At 44.6% G+C, this 11,266-nt stretch overlaps 1 protein-coding gene across 2 annotated transcripts in view; it reads right to left on the bottom strand.

Moving 5' to 3' along the window:
- Nucleotides 1–5,521: 5,521 nt before the first annotated feature.
- Nucleotides 5,522–11,266, bottom strand: part of lsp1a (lymphocyte specific protein 1 a) — an 88,875-nt gene continuing 83,130 nt past the window's right edge. For both annotated transcript variants that reach the window (XM_055649527.1, XM_055649526.1), the window contains one exon: nucleotides 5,522–8,134. The gene's annotated coding sequence lies outside the window, so the exon portion shown is untranslated. The remainder of the gene's footprint in view (nucleotides 8,135–11,266) is intronic.

The following is an 11,266-nucleotide window of genomic DNA, read 5'->3' as shown; positions in this document are numbered from 1 at the left end:
CAGAGTTGATGTGGACAAGCTTTTCCCTTTGAGAATAGGGAGGATTCAAACAAGAGGACATGATTTCAGAATTAAGGGACAGAAGTTTAGGGGTAATATGAGGGGGAACTTCTTTACTCAGAGAGTGGTAGTGGTGTGGAATGAGCTTCCAGTGGAAGTGGTGGAGGCAGGTTCATTGGTATCATTTAAAAATAAATTGGATAGGCATATGGATGAGAAGGGAATGGAGGGTTATGGTATGAGTGCAGGCAGGTGGGACTAAGGGGAAAAAAAATTTGTTCGGCACGGACTTGTAGGGCCGAGATGGCCTGTTTCCGTGCTGTAATTGTTATATGGTTATTATATGGTTAATAATAATAATCTAAATAAACTAAGGTCAACTAAAAGCCGACCTAATAAAAAAAAGGGAGGCATTTAAGGACACAACAATTCCCACATTTAATAAGAATGAAATATATGAGGCATGTTCAAATAAACATTATACTCCTTTCCAAGGCAGTTGATCAGTTTGTGAACAATTTGGTGTCTGTTCTGAAACCATTGTGCACTTGGTGATTTTATTTTATTTTTTCTATCTGTTCAGAGAAAAAAAAGAATGATTAAAAGAAAGAGTAGAGTTTGTGTCAGTCTTGAACCCTGTACCAAGAAAGGTTGTCAACAGGTGACAGTGTCAGATGGCAGTGGGACTTTGCTTCTTCTATAATTAGCTCAAGGAACTTTCAACAGGGCAAGGAAGGAATTTATTTCAACAAGGGCCAAACATAGCTGGTCTTTATTTTCCTTTTTTGTTAAAATGATAATTTGGGAATGCTTAGACGTTAGACCTTATAGATACAGCGTGGAAACAGGCCATTTCAGAAATGGGAAAAGTAAAATGGCCATTTTGAGAAAACCCACGCGGTCACGGGGAGAACATACAAACTCCGTACAGACAGCACCCGTGGTCAGAATTGAACCTGCGTCTCTGGTGCTGTAAGGCAACAACTCTACTGCTGCACCACAGTGCTGCCCTGTGTCTATCAATATTGACAAGTTAGTGAAATAGATAAATGTGTCAGGGGGTTTGATCATTAGAGGAAATGTCTGGTCATAGCATGGAAACAGGCCATTCAGCCCATCAATTCCTTTGCAACAAAGTGACATCCATAGTGTTATTCTCATCTGTCAGCATTTGCTCACAGTCTTCTAAACGTCCGTGACTGAAGTGCTAATCCAGAGGCTTCTTAAATGCTGAATCTATTCAATCGAAGAAAGACACAAAAAGCTGGCGTAACTCAGCGGGACAGGCAGCATCTCTGGAGAGAAGGAACGGGTGGCGTTTTGGGTGGAAACCTCTGAAGAAGGGTCTCGACCCAAAACGTCACCAATTCCTTTTCTCCAGAGATACTATCTGTCCCGCTGAGTTACGCCAGCTTTTTGTGTCTTTCTTCGGTTTAAATCAGCATCTGCAGTTCCTTCTTACACGCTATTCCTTCTTACACACAGTTCCTTCTTACACACTATTTAGTCGAAGACTGTCCATGAATCTGGGGAAATAGTACATGATTTTCCCCACAGGAGGAAGATTTCAACTTTGATGTCTTTGGTCTTTGAGATGAACTTCTGGCAGAATGGCATTCAGAAGCAGACCAATACAACCAACTTTTCTAGCTCAGACCTGCCTCATTTGCCAAGTTGTCAATGAGAATTGCTTTCACAACACAATTTTATGTTCTGTTTGTTATGTTTAGTTTAGATACAGCATGGAAACAGGCCTCATCGGCCCACCGAGTCCACGTCACCCACTGCTCACCTGTTCACACTCGTTATCCTACTACACACTTGGGGACGTTTTCAAAAGCCAATTAACCTACAAACCCGCATGTATTTAGGATGTGGGAAGAAACCGGAGCACCCGGAGGAAATCCACGTGGTCACAGGGAACCCATGTTAACTCCGAACAGACTGCATCCATAGTCAGGATGGAACCCGGGTCTCTGGTGCTGTAAGGCAGAAACTCTGCCACTGCACCACTGTGCCATCCAAATCTAAAGTTACAATATTTTTTAAGCTCTAGCATTAAGCTTGATGTCCCAACTCAATTCTGCAGTTAACTCGCACTTTATTCTTTGCATTGGTTAGTCAAACTCAATGCCAACAATGTACATCTTCTACTTCCCAATTCATGGATCTTCAACCTGTAACATTATCTCTGTTTCCCTCACCACAGATGCTGCCTGGCCTGCTGATTGATTTTCACTTAGTTCCAGATTTCCAGCATCTGCAGTTTTTTTTAATCAATGCCCTATTAAGCTTGCGGCAAACATTCTTTATCTTTGAGGTAGTTTCATGGTCTGCCTGAGAATTATCCATAAATTAATTTTATCTTTATCTTTTAGGTATGATTTGGTGCATCGTGCATCCCACTGAATGATGGAGACGTCCAATGTGTTCAGAAGCAGCAAATGAGAGTTCATCTCCATAACATTTATACATAATCTAATCAAATGGTAAGCAAAAATATGCCTGGCTATCTTTGGAAAGGCAGAAAACTTGTAAGTATTTCTTAACATGGCAGCAATTAATTTTCAAAGAGGTAAAAGCAAAGCACAGTGTTGTGTTACTGCAATTAACTTCAGCCTGATAAAATGGTCAATAGAGTATCAATTGTTAAATATGACTGAACTGAACTGAACCATCCCACCACAACCAGCGAGCAGTGCTGAACTAATGTCTTCCTCTTTGATGACTCTCGGACTATCCTTGATCGGACTTTGCTGGCTTTACCTTGCACTAAACGTTTTACCCTTATCATGTATCCAGTGGTGGATTGGCCAGGGTATTAGCTTGCCTGATGGCAAGTGGGCCCCTGATGAAGTGGGCCCCCTATATCAAGTGGGCCCCTGATGAAGTGGCCCCCTTTGTCTCCTGGCAACCAATATTTTTAGACCCAGTCCGCAACTGCATGTATCTATACACTGTAAATGGATTGATTGTAATCATGTATTGTCTTTCTGCTGACCAGTTAGCACGCAACAAAAGCTTTTCACGGTACCTCGGTACACGTGACAATAAACAGAACTAAACTAAACTAAGATATATAATTCATGGCCTTTTATTAACACAGCATACAAATTGCCCTCAATGTTTAGCCCTTCAGTTTTAGAATCACTGACCCTGGGAAAAAGACTGTGATTATCCATGCCTCTTTATCCATTCCCCTGAAGATCTTGTACACCTCAGTAAGGTCACCCCTTAGCCTCCTACACGCCAGAGAAAAAAGTCCCAGCCTATCCAAATGCTCCCTACAACTCAAGTCCGCAAGTGCAGGTAACATCCTGGTGAATCTCTTCTGCACTCTTTCCAAATTAGTGCCTTAAAGTTAGAATCATTACTTACCAGCTTATTATTTAGATTGATATTTGTTCCATTTGCACAAAATCCTAAAGAACAGACGGGCTTCGATCCAATTCTATTTCTATGCTGTGTTTTGCACTGGATGGGTAAAGTTTAAAGGAGATGTGCGGGGCAGGTATTTTATGCACAGTGAGCAGTGGGTGCTGAAAACGCATTGCCTAAGGTGGTGGCGGAAGCAGATACAATTGAGGCATTTAAGAGGTTTTATGGATAGGCACATGGATATGCAGGGAATGGAGGGATGTGGATTACAGTATGTTCAGGTAGATAAGAGTTGGTTTAGTTTAGTTTCGTTTAGAGGTACAGCGTGGAAACAGGCTCCTCAGCCCATCAAGTCCATGCCGACCAGTGATCCATGTACGCCGAAACACTATCCTCCACACTAGGGACAATTTACAATTTTTACTGAAGCCAATTAACCTACAAACCTGATCGTCTTTGGAGTGCGGGAGGAGAAAACACGTGCGGTCACAGGGAAAAGGTACAAACTCAGAACAGACAGCACCCTTATTCAGGATAGAACCTGGGTCTTTGACGCTGTGTGGGAGCAACTACCACTGTGCCACTGTGTAGCCACTGACTCAGTTGGTCTTGGTATCATGTTCGGCACAGACATTGTGGACCAAAGGGCCTGTTCCTGTGCTGCACTGTTCTATAGACACCTGAATTCTACACAGACAGTTGAGGATAAAGCTAAATCCCACCATCTCCAGTAACAATGATCCCTCAACCTCAAATGTTTAAGTCAATTGAAAAAGTAAATCACATTGGATATGATTTCTCTGTCTTCTGCCAATGTTCTAGAGGAAACTTGGTGGACTATCATATAACAGTAGTGTGGACTTTCAACAGCAGTGGTTACTGATTGACAGATAATGCCACTGCCTCCGTCCCATGTGCTGTCAAATGTTGGTGCCTATCTTTAACGAGATTACATCAGTAAATCAGGAAATATGTTTCTTTGTTCTAAGACAAGCATTGATTCCGGTTAGGATTCTAGGCATAGATTGAATTGATTTAAAGATATTGCATAGAAACAGGTTCCTTTGACCATTAGAGTCCATGCCGACCATCGACCAAACGTTCACACCAGTTCTTTGTTATCTCCGTTCAGCATCTACTCCCTACACACCAGGGGCAATATTACAGAGGGCCAATTAATCTAACGTTTAAGAAAGAACTGCAGATGCTGGTTAAATCGAAGGTAGACACAAAATACTGGAGTAAATCAGCAGGTGAGGCAGCAACTATGGAGATAAGAAATTGGTGACATTTCTAGTCGAGACCCTTCTTCAGACTCAAGAAGTTTAGTACATGTTTAGTTCGGAGATACAGCATGGAAACGGACTCACCGAGCCCACACTGACCATCGCTCACGTGTTCTATGTTTAGTTTAGTTTTGTTCAGTTGAGTTCCGTTTAGTTTAGAGATACAGCATGGAAACAGGCCCTTCAGACCACCAAGTCCACCCCAATCACCTGTTCACACTAGTTTCATGTTATACCACTTTCTCAAAGTTACTCTGGCACATTGTGGGTTTTTTTGTAATCCAGTATCAGCAGTTCCTTGTGTCTGCCATGTGACTTTTAGTTTAGTTGAGTTTAAAGATATAGCATGGATTCAGGCTCTTTGGCCGACCGAGTCCATGCAGGCCATCGATCACCCGTTCACACTAGTTCCATGTTATCCCACTTTCTCATCCACTCCACACACTAAGGGCCATTTACAGAGGGCCAATTAGCATTAAAAACCCGCACGTCTTTGGGATGTGGGAGGAAACTGGGGCACCCAGAGGAAACTGATGTGGTCACAGGGAGAAAGTGCAAACTCCATGCAGACAGAACCCAGGTCTCTGATTCTGTGAAGTGCCGTGTTCTATACAGGATTCCATCCTTGGCAGTTCTTTATATCTCCACTGTTAGTCTGGTTGCTTTTGAACATTTTTGAGAAAGTTTTCAGTCTAGAGGCTGACCGCCCCATAACATTAATTTCTCTGACTCCCTGCACGCTAATTGTCAGTTACTGTGGGGAACGTAATTAACATTTGTACAAGGACTGTGTGTAAAGTTCCATTCTGTGCAGAGTGCGATAGATTTATCGTAAATGAGAAAAACAGGACAACATCTTATTACGCAAAACATTACATTTAATAAAACCGTCAATAGCTGCAATAAATCCAATTTCCTTTTTGAACAGACACCTTCCTTTTTGTGCTTGACAGTAGTATACAAAACAAGCTCAATTTCACATTTAAAGAGAATACTGTATTGCAATTAAGTGTTAAAGCAAAGCCTCCGATGTATGTTTATCAAAGCTAGGTTTCTCTGACTAGGTTTCTCTTTCCTCCTCTTACTGAATACATCGGTGTTGCATGTTACCTTCATATGATATATCTCATGATGGATGAATAATGGATAGGAGCAGAAATTTATGTGGAGCAGGGAGACAACGGAGCTATTGCGTGTAGCTTTGATTGAAACATATAGCATGGAAATACACCCTTCAGCCCACCAAGTCCTTGCCCACCATAGATCACCCGTTCACACTCATTCCACTTTCTCTTCCACTCCCCATACACGGCCAATTAACCTACAAAGCTCAACATCTTTGGGATGTGGGAGGAGACCGGAGCCCCTGGATGAAACCCATGTGGTCACAGGGAGAACGTGCAAACTCCACACAGACAGCCCCGCGAGCTCAGGTCTACACACTAGGTGTAATTTACAGAGGGCCAATTAATCTATAGACCTGCATGTCTTTGGGATGTGGGAAGAAACTGGAGCACCCGGAGAAAACCCACGCAGTCACAGGGAGAACGTATAAACTTCGTACTGACAGCACCCGTAGACAGGATCGAACGCGGGTCTCTGGCGCTGTAAGGTAGCATCTCTACCGCTGCGCCACCGTGCCACCCTAAATCCTAGAATATTATGACTTGAATCACTAAATATTGCTATTCCTTCAAAATTCCACGGCAGGAATTCCAAGATGGGAACTGCAAGACTCAAATTCCTTTTTGAGAAGTACTCTGTCCACGCTTCATGTCTAAAGAGGATTACCTCACACTTCCCCAGAGAACCTTATTAGTCAGATTGGTTCATTTCATCAACACCTGTTCACAACTCTCTGCTCCCATTGATAGTCCTCGCAATGTCACCCAAACCGCACCGGAGAGCTGTGAAAAATAAACCGCTGGAGGAAGGCACCAAGAAGGGTTCCGAGCCGAAACATTATCTGTTCATTTCCCTCCACAGATGCTGCCTGACCCGCTGAGTTCCTCCAGCACTTTTTTTTTCACTCAAGATGGCAGCTCCTGCATTTAGTCAGAGAGCCATACAGCGTGGAGACAGGCTCTTCGGCCTAACCTGCCTGTGCCGACCAACATGTCCCAACTACACTAGTTCCACCAGCCTGCTTTTGGCCCCTTTCCCCCAAAACCTATCCTATCCATGTAACTGACTAAATGTTTCTTAAAACAAGTTCATTGTATCTTTGACATATCACTTAGATTTATTTATTATCCACATTTCCTTATGGAAGGAGGCCATTCAGCCCATTGAGTCTATCCTACTCCGAGCAATCATCAATCCTATTCCACTGAAGAAAGATCCCGACCCGAAACATCACCTATCCATGTCCTCCAGAGATGACCTGCTGAATTACTCCAGCACTTTGTGCCCAATTCCTCATATATCTTTGTAAGCCATTCTCTCACACATTCCCAGTAACATCGCAATTCTCCAACCACCCATCTACATTCAGAGTAATTGCTTTGGATAAGGTGCAGAGGTGGTTGACTTAAATGATGCCTTGATCAGTGTGTGTCAGCCACAGGGAGAGGTTGGACAGACTTGGATTGTTTTCCCTGGAACACTGGAGGTTACAGGGATACCTGATAGAAGTATAAACAATTATGAGAGACATTGATAGGGTAGACAGTCAGAACCCGTTTCCCAGGATGGAAACATGAAACACTTGAGGGCATAACTAAGATGAAAGGGACAAAGTTAAAAGGAGATGTGCAGGGCAAGTTGTTGTTACACTGAGGGTGATGAGTACCTGGAACTCCCTGCCGAGGGTAGTGGTGGAGGCAGATATGATTTAAGAGACTTTTGGATAGGCACATGGATATACAGAGTATGGAGGGATATGGATTATTTGCAGGCAGATAAAAGTTGGTCTTGGCATCTTGTTCAGTACAGACATTGTGAGCCGAAGGGCCTGTTCCTGTGCTGCACTGTTCTATGTTCTATATTTATTGAAGGAGGACCAGTTGGCCACAGGGAGAGCGATCTCAGTCTACACAGATTGAAGCGGAGGTCACAATTGAACCCAGGTCACCAGAGTTATTAGACTGCTGCACTCCCTACAGCTCCACTTGCAGTTGAGAGATATCGGAATGATAAGTTGGTATTTATTAAGCACGAGTTGGGAAGGTTGGTTATGCATTTAACACTCCATATTTTTATTTTTCCTTGAGAGTAGAATTAATTGTAAAAGCTGAATTTAATGGAAAATATGGATTGTCTAGTTCGGTGAATGGTTTCTATTCTCCAGGTACATTTGTCGTGTAAGCTACAGCAGAATCAGTGGTGAAAGACATAACAATGATGATATAAGTGACAATAACATGTGTATAAGTAAACAAATTAATATATAAAATTGATACGCTCAAAAGCTCTTGGTCCATTTCTTGGCTCCAGTTCTTCAATATTCTCATCACAATTTTCAACAGCAGCTGAGAAAGAAAGAAAGGAATATTATTGTAAATTGTACATTATGATTGGGTTCCATTTATTTTTGAGTGCTTGTGATGAGCACTCAAATAGTATTTTCGTTAGGAGACAAAAACTCAACACCTCTAAACAGGATATTCCACATACAAAATAAAATACTGTGCCCCATAAAATACTGCGTTCCAGAACTCTGGCTTCCAATAAACAACAATCATTGCCCTGGTGTGTTCATAAATTCATAAGTGTTAGGAGCACAATAAGGCTATTCGGCTCATCAAGTCTACTCTGCCATTCAATCATGGCTAATCTATCTCTTCCCCTCAACCCCATTTTCCCCATAACCCTGACACCCATAATAATCAAGAAACGGTCTATCTCTGCCTTAACAGACAGTAGACAAGGTTTTAATTTAGTTTAGCTTAGTTTAGCTTATTGTCACAAGCATTGAGGTACAGTGAAAAGCTGTTTCTGGGATGTATCTCAAAACTAAACTAAACTCTGTGCATTTGACCTGTCTATCCCCCTCATGAAAATCATTCTTTCAGCAGAGTGAGAGAGAGAGATTTTCTCTCCCAAATAGGGTCAATCTCCTGCAAAAGGTAACACACAAACATGCGGGAAGAATTCTCATTAGGAAACACTTCCCTCTTCCCATAAACAGTAAGCTGTTGCAGTTTCTACCTATAAGTTAATGGCATTACTTGTTGCTGACTTGCACATTAGCCTGGTCTTATTCTGGGGAGCGGTGTGTAGCTATCTTATGTTGGTTGAACTCTGGAGAGAAGTGAGGAGGGACCAGGAATGGCTGACTCCGCTTAATGCCCAGGACTAGCCCTGTAAATTATGAGAGGCTGGGACAAGGATAGAAGTAATGATCTTGCCTGCTGACATCTCACCTTACACACACTGCATGTGGCCCAACTTAAATCTACAGGCGGTCGTCAGGCAGAAAGAGTGGCTCAGGAACCATCAACCGCCTTGCACATTGCAAGCATGTTTAGGTTTATTGTTGTCACGTGTACCGAGGTACAGTGATAAGCTTTGCTTTGCATGCTATCCAAACACATCAAATAAAACCAGAGATAAGACAAAAAACGCTGGAGTAACTCAGCGGGTCAGGCAGCATATCTGGAGAAAAGGACTAGGTGATGTTTCAGGTCAAGACCCTCAGCTTGAGAAGAATTGTGACCAGAAATGTCACCTATTCCTTTTCTCCCATTCTCCACTGATGCTGCCTGACCCGCTGTGTTCCTCCAGCATTGTGTGTATATCCTTGGTGTAAACCCGCATCTGCAGCTCCTTCCTGATCAAGATTCTTCTTCTGGGAATCAAACCCGAGTTGGCGGTGTGTGATACCTACGTGGCTAAATAAAATTGTCTTTTGTTTTGTTGCAGGGAATTAAAATGTTACTGACCATGAAACACTGCGTGTCGCCACGCACGGTGCCGCCACCTCCACCCCCGGCACCGAAGCCCGACAAAGCCAACGTCAGGCTGCAGAAGATCCTGAAGCGGATTGCCAAGCGTCAAAGTGCAGAAGTCTTCTCATCACCGGAGGATGGGGCAGATAAATCCCACACTTACCTGTCCAAACCCTTCCGGGCTTCCCTGTCGCCCGTGAGCGAGGGAAGTCCCGTTCCGGAGCACAGTGAGCGGAGGATGCGCTCCCTCCCATCCCCTTTGCCGTCTCTCAGACAATACCCAACACCTGCAGCCCCGACGCACGGCGTAAGCCTGTATCCCATTCGCAAGACCTTTTACAAGGGCAAAATCGAGATTCTCACCAAAACACAGACAAGTGGCTCACTGGTAGCGGGTGGAGGCCTGACCCATGTCTCTGGTCCACCACTCCATCCTGTGGTTCCGGTAAAGACCCTCTTTCTTTCAAGTGTTCAACCGAGCAGCAGCGCACGCCAATCGCCCATGCTTGGAATGCCGCCGCGATTTTCCCCAAGTTGTTACACCCAGCCGGGCACGGAGATTCCCGCCACAAACATTTTCACCGGGCAACCCCTTGGCCTTGCTCCTGGTGCTCACCTTGCTCAACCCTACCTCTCCAATGGCCCTGACGTTGCCATGATGGGTGTGTTCCAGAGTAACAGAGCAACCTACGACCCTCCCAGGGTGAAGGCTCCCACGTACGACCCTCCCAGGGTGAAGACTCCAACCTATGAACATCGGGGAACAAGGACTCCAACCTATGACCCTCCCAGGGTGAAGACACCCACCTACGAACCTCTGAGGGTGAAGACTCCAATCTATGACCTTCCGAGGGTGAAGACTCCGACCTATGACCCTCTGAGAGTGAAGACCCTCCCTCTGAGAGTGAAGACTCCGACCTTCGACCCTCCGAGGGTGAAGACCCCAACCTATGAACATCGGGGGGCAAGGACCCCGACCTATGACCTTCCGAGGGTGAAGACTCCGACCTATGAACCTCTGAGAGTGAAGACTCCGACCTACGACCCTCCGAGGGTGAAGACCCCAACCTATGAACATTGGGGGGCAAGGACCCCGACCTATGACCTTCCGAGGGTGAGGACTCCGACCTACGACCCTCCGAGGGTGAAGACACCAACCGAAGAACCTCTGAGGGCAAGGACTCCAACCTATGAGCCTCCAAGGGTGAAAACTCCGACCTATGACCTCCCGAGGGTAAAGACTCCAACCTTTGAACCCCTGAGGGTAAAGACTCCAACCAATGAACCTCCACGGGTGAAAACTCCAACCTACGACCCTTCGAGGGCAAGGACTCCAACCTATGAACTCCCATGGGTAAAGACTCCAACCTATGAACCTCCAAGAGTGAAGACTCCAACCTTTGAAATCCCAAGGGAAAAGACTTTTACCCATGGGGTGCCTCATGGCAGTCACATGGACAAGGCGTCCGATATGTCAGCCATGCAAAAGAATGCTCTGACAGATGACTCTGTGAGTGTCAATGTAGAAGTCCATCATAGAGAGATGTTCACCGTGGCGAAAAGCAAAATAGAATCTGAACCCAGGCCATCAAACTCTGTGGCCAAGGCAGCTAACCAAGGTCAGTCAGTTGTGATGGCAGCAGCTCCGCTGAAAACCATCGATAGAGTGAAAGCTCCAAGGAGCAAGATGAGTGGTTGGAGCCGTCTCAAGAA

Source organism: Leucoraja erinacea, chromosome 18 (genome assembly GCF_028641065.1).
Source record: "Leucoraja erinacea ecotype New England chromosome 18, Leri_hhj_1, whole genome shotgun sequence".
Classification (NCBI taxonomy): Eukaryota; Metazoa; Chordata; class Chondrichthyes; order Rajiformes; family Rajidae; genus Leucoraja; species Leucoraja erinaceus.
Note: the sequence above shows the minus strand (reverse complement) of the source record. Positions and strands in the feature narration are given on the sequence as shown.